Source organism: Centroberyx affinis, unplaced genomic scaffold (genome assembly GCF_046629955.1).
Source record: "Centroberyx affinis isolate AG114_WGS23_722 - 3 ecotype Tasmania unplaced genomic scaffold, CSIRO-AGI_Caff_v1 ptg001922l_1, whole genome shotgun sequence".
NCBI classification, from domain to species: Eukaryota; Metazoa; Chordata; class Actinopteri; order Beryciformes; family Berycidae; genus Centroberyx; species Centroberyx affinis.
The window spans coordinates 47,232-55,866 of NW_027280285.1; positions in this window are offsets into that span (position 1 = coordinate 47,232).

An 8,635-nucleotide genomic window follows, 5' to 3' on the forward strand; every position below is an offset into this window, starting at 1 on the left:
GAGAATGAAAGCACAATTTGGGCTCCAGTCATCATCTGATCTTTTAGCACCATCACACTTTCATTTAGCTCGGCCTCACACACTCTTACCCACTCACCTTCCTTCTCCCTCTCTCTCTCTCTCTCTCTGTCTCGTTCTCACATTTATTCTCACACACACACAAACACATGCTCAAACAAACACACACAAATGCATGTACTCAAAGAGCACAGACACACACACACTCTCTCACACACACTCTCACTCTCTCTCTCTCTCTCTCTCTCCCTCTCAACCTCTCAAAGTAGTCCATTCAGTGCCATTACATTTGTCCATTTCCTCGAACCCGTAGAATCCATGAAAAATGCTCTTTCTTGGTCTGGGGAGGGTGAATACCATCTAGTTCTTGTTCGCCTAACCCCCACCCCTCTCCACACACACACACACACACACACACACAGACACACAGACACACAGACATATAAACACACACATGTACGCAAAAACATGCACACATGTAGAAAGCCTGGAAAGCATCCATAGAATACAGCTGCCTACATACACACACACATACACGTACACTCAAAAAACACAAGCACACACACACACACAGTTTCTCTCTCTCTCTCTCTCTCTCACACACACACACACACACACAGAACCTCTGCGGTGTGTCTAATTCTATCTGTCTGAGTGCCCTCAGCCTCATTTTGTTCTCTTCTTCACTCAGCCGTTCTCTCTTTTTCTACAACAGCTCTCACACCGAGCCATTATTACCCTATTCATCCTCTTCCTCCCATCCCTCGCTCTCTCTCTCTTACATCTCTATCTCTCCTCCCTCGCTTTGTCTCATTTTCTCTCCTCTTTCTAGTTTGCCAGTCTCTCGTTCCCATTCTCTCTCTCTCTCTCTCTCTCTCTACCCCTCGGTTTCCTTCCCTTTCAACCTTTTTCCCTTTCTCTAACGACAGCCTCTCCCCTCTCTGTCTTTCTCTGTCTGTTACTTTTCTGTCACACCTTATCACTGCCACACTTCCATTTTTCCTTCATCCCTCCCTGTACCTCTCTTGCTCTCTCTCTTTCTCTCTCTGTATCCCTCCATCCGCACTAACACATGTTTCTGGCACATGAAAATACTGGAGACGGTGGGGGGGGGGGGAGAAAGAGAGAGAGAGAGAGAGAAGGGGGGTGGGGGGGGGACTACAATGACTGACAGGGCTGTGCACACCTATCATACAAAGACCTCTCTCTCTCTCTCTCTCTCTCTCTCTCTCACACACACACACACACACAATCAGCCAGCCTGTCAGTTGTAGCCAGAGTCATCTCGGCTCCAGACTTTATAAACTAGCTATCACCAGACACACGGCTCTGTTCCAAGGACAGACACAGCCTCATCACATCATACATGTGTTAATGTATGCATGTGTATGTGTGTGTGTGTGTGCATGTGTGGCTGTGGCTAGGCGCCTGAGTGTATTTGGAGGGATGTGTGTGTATGTGTGTATGTGTGTATGTGTGTGTGTGCTGACTATACAGAGAAGTGAGACAGAGAGAAAGGAACAGAGAACGAGGAAGAGAGAGAGGTGTTTACAGCAGAGAATAGATTCATGTGGCTATTTTGTATTGTTGTCATTATGAAACTCATTTTTTGCCAGTACTGTAATTAGTTCAATAATAGTATCATATAGGTCTATGGCAATCAATTACTTTCAGATTCAATTAAATTCAAACCTCCTTCACCCTGCTCTGTTCCACTGCACTCTAAATCACTGTTGGGAATACGATAAGGCACAGGGGACTCAACCCAACTCCCCCGAGTTCTTCTTTAAGTTGGCATTGATAAGGCATTTATGCTTTATCAACTACCCTCCACAACTCTGAAAATAAACATGTTAACCACCAATGATCTACTAATTTCAGACACTCACTCAGTCATAGTTAATAAATTGTTGCTGTTGCATCTCAAAAATGTAAACTTTTCAGGAACTAAGAAAAACAGCCTTGTTTTTAGCTTGATGACAATGTATTCTGAAGTTTATCCAGTAGGTTTTCAAAGGGTTTCATCAGCCCAACAGGTTGGAGAGTTTCTTAACCCACAGAGGAGCATGTAATCCTTCAAGTGAAGAGAAAACACAAAAATCGCCCAAATTGGAGTTATGAGGTTTTCACACGAGAGCAGCGAAATGCTAGTTATATCTCTGCAAAAAAAGGCGATGGACCTTCATGCAGTCATTCTTGACACTGCAATGCTGCCAAAGTCTCCAGAATAAGTGAGCCATTTCAAAGGTACTAAGAGCCTCACAGTAGCTAGATGTACCGGTCGTGCTGGCTCTGTTAACAGGTAGCACAGACAGACTAATGCGTCTTTCCCCAGATAAATCAGCTGTCTCATTTGAATTAGCCTATGCTTCGCCTCTGGGAATCAGGCACGGCCGTCTTATCTGTCAAAAGACGTCACAATCTGGGACCAATTTAATCAGTACAACCTTTGCCCAACCCTGATAGACGTTTATCGGCAACGTTTGTCTTATGTGAATATCAAATTGTGAAACAGCTCAACAGGGAGAAGAGGCAGGTCAGAGCAATAGGAGACATTAACTGTAGCAGGTATGGTTGATCACTAACCTACTGGGGGAAGAATCTGATCAGGCCTTTTTGAATTACATATTATACATATATTGTTTCTACTGTGAATAATCAACAAAAAAAAAACAGTGGGGCCCTTCATGGAGCTCTGGGGTTCTTTGACCACTTCTCATCTCTCCTCTCCTCCCCTCTTCAGTTGTATCCCACCTTTCTGCAACTACACCAGATTGCCTCCTACTGTACGGCAGGTGGGCAGAGGGAGTATCTCCTGCCCCAGATCAGTTCAGATGACCTGGTTCGGCTTTGGCCATATTGGAGCCAAATTGACAGCAACTGATCCTGGATCACATCCCAAACAGAGTAAATAAGAAAAGAAGAGAGTTTGTGGGAGTTTTTCCTTGTTCTCATTGAGGGTCTAAGGTTGGGGGTGTCATTTTCATTCATTGTTTCATAATGTGGGCGTTGTGAAGCCCTTTGAGAACAGAACAGAACAAAAAAGAGCAGAACAGAACAAATTAGAACAGAACAGAACAAACAGAGCAGAGAGAGCAGAACAGATCAGAACAGATTAGAATAGAAAAGAACACAATAGAACATAGAACACATTTGGCCGGGCCAAACTTCATCTATCATCAAGATTGGCAGTCATGATAAAATCTACCCTTCCACTGGAAAACTGATGGGGTCGGCTTCATGGACACAGATTAAACACCGTCTGAATTTTAAAAAAAATGCTTTCAGTGGAGATTTCTATAGGGAAAAGTCCTAATCTATATCAGAACTAAAAGAGGTTTAGTCTATGAAGGCAGACCATACTGTAGGGCCAAAATAATAACCCAAATTATTTTGCTACACATTGTGATCAGAATGATTAATTACGATTTTTTTTTTTTTACTTTCATAACATAATTTTACTGAACCTTTTTGCATATTATATCAACATATTGACTATTTTCAACTATCCTAAATGAAAAAAAACTGTTTCCAATATTTCAGATATGACAATATTTCATGATTTATCATTGTGAAAACCAAAATCATGATATAAAATTGTGCACGCTGCATTAATTGCACCGCCCTCCCACACCATGCGGTAATGTATCGTTAAAGAGACATCTGCAACAGAGCAGCATCCCACCAATTCTGTGTCCTGGCCAATAGGGGCTGGACGGTTGTGTGAGTGAAACTGTCCATTCAGCCGATGGGTTGCAGAATAGAATAGAAGCGAGCTGGGCTGGACCGGGCCGAGCCGGGCCAGGTGTCAGAAACAACACGGCACAGTCTCGCTCCGCAGCTCTGCCAAAGCCCAGACACCAGGGAGCGCTGGCAAAGACCGTCCGGATGGAGGGATGAACGGGTGGAGGGATGAACGGATGGACAGATACAAAGGAAGAGAGGGGGCTGGTCAATAAACACCTGAGGGCAGATAACGCTGCCAACTGGCATGGCGAGGGAGAGAGACAGAGGGAGAGAGAGAGAGAGAGAGAGAGAGAAAGGCAATGAGACAGAGAGATAAAGGCTTTAAGTGGGAGGGAGACAGTGTGTAGGTGAGCGAGAGACAAAGACAAGCGAGGGGGAGAAAGATTGAGTATGCCAGGCGTAGGGTTTCATTTAGAAAAGAGCAAAGCATTCCCAAAAATACTCTCCAGAAGAAAGACAAATAGGTGGAGGGAAGGAGGGAGGGAGAAAGGATGGAGGAGAGGAGGGAAGGAGGGAGACAAGGAAGGAGGAATGAATTGCAGGACAAGGACAGCCTGTTCCGGAGGCTGTGGAGCATATTAGCCTGTCAGTGCCTGAGGGACACACACACACACACACACACACACACACACATACACACATATTCACACACATACACACACACACACACACACACACACACACACTGCCTCTGGTATATCAACACAACCACACACACATACACACACAAATACACACACACACACAGTACCAGCTTGTTCAGACTTGTCATCTCGTCGGATCATTGACGGGATGATAATCACAACCAGCAAAACATTAATATGATCACTGTGCCTTGTTGCTGCATAATAAAACCTGGGATATGTGATAAGGGCAACACACACACGCACACACGCACACACACACACACACACACAAACAGGGAATACAACTGGTTGCAAGTTACAAAAATCCTGAAAACCTAAATAGGCATCATACAAAATTACACCTGCACGTGTCAATACATAATTATGTGCACATTTGAGCTAAAGTCTAACCTATTTATCGCTTTAAACAAAAAGTATTGTCACAAAGTGCTTTAGAGAAAACAAAAAGACAGATAAAAAGTTTAATAAAAACAAGAGATAGAACTTCACAAACTCACAAGGAATGGGGACAGAGCTGGTGTGTGTGTGTGTGTGTGTGTGTGCGTGCGTATGTACGTACGTGTGTGTGCATGCCCAAACACACATGTGTAAATGGATTTGAGAGCACTGGTAATACCAGGACAGTACACAGTAAGTGAATGGCAGACTGCAGGAAAGTAAACAAAGAGAAAGTAATGGCTGGGATGGTGGGAGTTGGAGTAGATTGTAGGCTGTGTTGAAAAAAATAGATACTGAGTCTGGACTTAAAGGATAATTCCACCCTAAACCACCCTGAAAAACACTGTTAAAATCAGCTATTAGCAATGTACCTTGCATTTATGGACCCATTTTGTTGTTTGGTGGTGAAGTTTTCTCATTTCCGTGGATAACTGGCCGGATAACAGGTAGACATGACACAAAGATATTTTTTTCAGCGAACTAAAACATGAACGGTATACGTCAGTTTTTGCTGTCAGCCCCTCAGAATCAAAGAGCGAGGGCTTCTTTCTAGACTCACCATTTTCCACCCATCATACAGGGAGAAATCCATTGTAGAAGAGGCAGAGAGACCAATTTCTCCACCGACAGTATAGCCTCAGTAGACCAGACTGCAATGCAGCATTAAGACATGTTGCGTTTTGCATAAGGGCCGCGACTCTCAATTTTTCTCGACCGGAAAAACTCGCTCTCCTGTTCTTACTATACAACCGCTATACTACCGAAATGCAACAAGTTCATGCCCGTTGTCTGGCGGTTGTTGAAAGGCATTCTGGGAAATATGTGAAATCACTAACTGAAGTAGAAGTAAATGAGGCATGTTGAGGGAACGCGGGTACACCAAAAACAGTAAATGACACCACAGATTGATCATATCTAACAGTATGAGTGTATCCATGGGTGGACTTGTCCTTTAAATACGGCCAGAAGCTTGTTACAGAAGGAGGGGGCTGTATAGGAGAAGGCTCTGCCCCCCAGCTGTTTTCTTTCAAATGCTTGGAATGACAAGGAGTCCTACATCGTATAAGTGTAGAGTATTGGCAGGCTTGTATATATAATGTGATATAATGAGACCTATATGGAACGGCTTGTAATGGAGACAAGGGATGCGGACAACTTGGGATGGGGGGGACGGAAACAAGCTGTTTTTTTTGTTTTTTTTTCATTGTACATTTTATACACATGACACTAGAGTGAACTTGAACTGGAAAACCGGGGGAAACCACATCCCTGTGAAAGACCAGCATTGTATTCGGTCCCCCAGCATGACGGCGAGAGGCAGTGATCGCGTGCATCTTGCCAATAAAGCTTGGTGAATTTGAATGTGATGAGCGTGGGTTGAGGTTGGCACAGGAGGAGGGAGACGGTGCCCAGTGTGCTTGGGCACTGCCAGCTGTGCCAGTCTCCGAGTCCCACTACGGCTGGGCAAGCCAGCTTTATGTGGGGGGGGAGTAGGGGTGCGCATATGCATGTGTGTGTGTGTGTGTGTGTGTGTGTGTGAATGTGAATGATATCCTCTCTCCTCTACTCACTCTAATTGCTCTCAACAAAAATCCCTTCTATCTCTCTTAGCTCCTATTCTATTTCTATTCGCAGCACTTCGCTCTAGCTTAGAGGTTAGAAAAGCAGGCTTGTGACCGGAGCAGTCGCCGGTTTGAACCCCTGTACCTGTTGGGATAATGTAGGTCGGGAAAGTGAATGAATAGCGGTTGAGTAAGGCACTTGACCCCCCCCCCCCCCCCCCCCCAACTGCTGAAGACTGCAGTGGTGAATGTGAGGAACTGCGTGAATGTAAAGCAAGGTGTCAGCGGAAAAGTGAAAGGAAATAAAAAGTTCCCTGGATAAATAAAGGTTAAAAAATGGTTCAATGGTCGCAGGAATATGGTGGGAACACTAAAACGCTCTGATCATTACACCTCCTGCTATTGGTTGCTTGTAACTTTGGTGATTTAGGAATTAAAGCTTCTTCTACTTTGCAGACATCCTAAGTTGCCCTGGATAAAAGCGTTAACTGAATGCCTAAAAATGGAAAATGTGCGCGTGAAATTTTGCACATCATTACATGTGTGTGTGTAAGACATTATGAGCATAATATTCATGTGTTACTGTGCCTCACAGTCTGTGTGTTGCATGTGTATGGCTGCAGTATAGGCTCATTTATTTTCAAGAGTCAGAGGGTGTGTACATAACACACACACGCACACACGCACACACACACACACACACAGAATCCTGGAGCTTATCTCTGTCCCCTGCTGCCTAATTGGACTGCTCTCCCCTCTGCTAACAGTTAAAGGTAAATATTTGTAGCCAATGACGTACTAATCACCCACTGATTGTGGTGGCAGGCACAGAGGTATTCACTGAAAGCAGCCATTCCTGCTTTCTCTCTTTCAATCTCTCTCTCCCTTTCTCTCTCTTTCCTCTTCTTCTCCATGCAATCAGCCTCCTACTTTCTCTATTCCGCTGGCTCTTTTTTTTCCCCTTCCACAGTATCTCACTCTCTCTCTCTCTGTCCTCTCACTCCGTTTTCCCTCAGTGCACTTGGCCTCGCTCGCTCGCACTCTCTCTCTGCCCTCCTTCTCATTCTCTCTCGTTCCTCTCTCCTTCTTGCTCTCTCTCTCTCTCTCTCTCCGCCCTGCTTCTCTCTCTGAATCTTTCTCCACCCTCCCTCTCTTTTCTCTCTCGCTCAGTCTTGTTTTTTCCTCTCTCCGCCCTCCTTCTCTCTCTTTCTCTCTCTCTCTCCTCTGGGCAGCGTGCCAGCTCCTCTTCCCTGGCGCTGAGCCAACTCCCCCCCCCCCCCCTACTCCCTCCTCCTCCTCCTCCTCCTCTCCTCCTCATCCCCTCCCTTCCTCCATCCCCCTTGCCTCTGATTGATGGCCCCTCTATTCGGGAAGGAGAGGAAGGGAAACAGAGAGAGAGAGAGAGAGAGGAAAGGAGAGCAGGAAAGCACACACGTGCACCAAAACACACACACACACACACACACACACACACAAACACACACCATTGACACACAGAAGAAACACTCAAAGACACACACATGTGCGGATGCACTCTGAAAAGCGTGCACGTCCACAAATACAAACATACACAGGAGTACATACACACACACATACAAATGCACACACATACATATGCACACTGAAAAACACGCACAAAAAAGCCATGCACACACACACACCACACACACACACACAAGGGCACACAGAAAACCAATCCAAACAGAGCAGAGGAGAGCACACATACAAAGAGCTGTGTGCAGAGCAAGCAGAGCCTCCCAGCGTGAGACCAACAAGCACACACACACACACACACACATACACACACATACACGCACCTCTTCAGACACATACACACACACACACACACACACATGCACCTCTTCAGACACATACACACATAAAGACACCAATTCAACCTTCAGTGCAGAACCAATACAAGATAGGCAGCAGACCAGGCAGCAGAAACATTTAGAATGAAAAATACAGACAGACAGCTCACTTCTACTCCTCCAACACTCTCTCTCTCTCTCACACACACACACACACACACACTGATGCATGCACGGCACACTTACAAACATGTACAACAGCAAATACACACAAACACACACACAAGCAAGCATACAAGCACGAAGATGTATGCACCGCACAAATGCATCCAGAATATACAAACATGCACTCACGCACACACGCACTCCAAAAAATACACACACACGTACACATCACACATGCACACATACA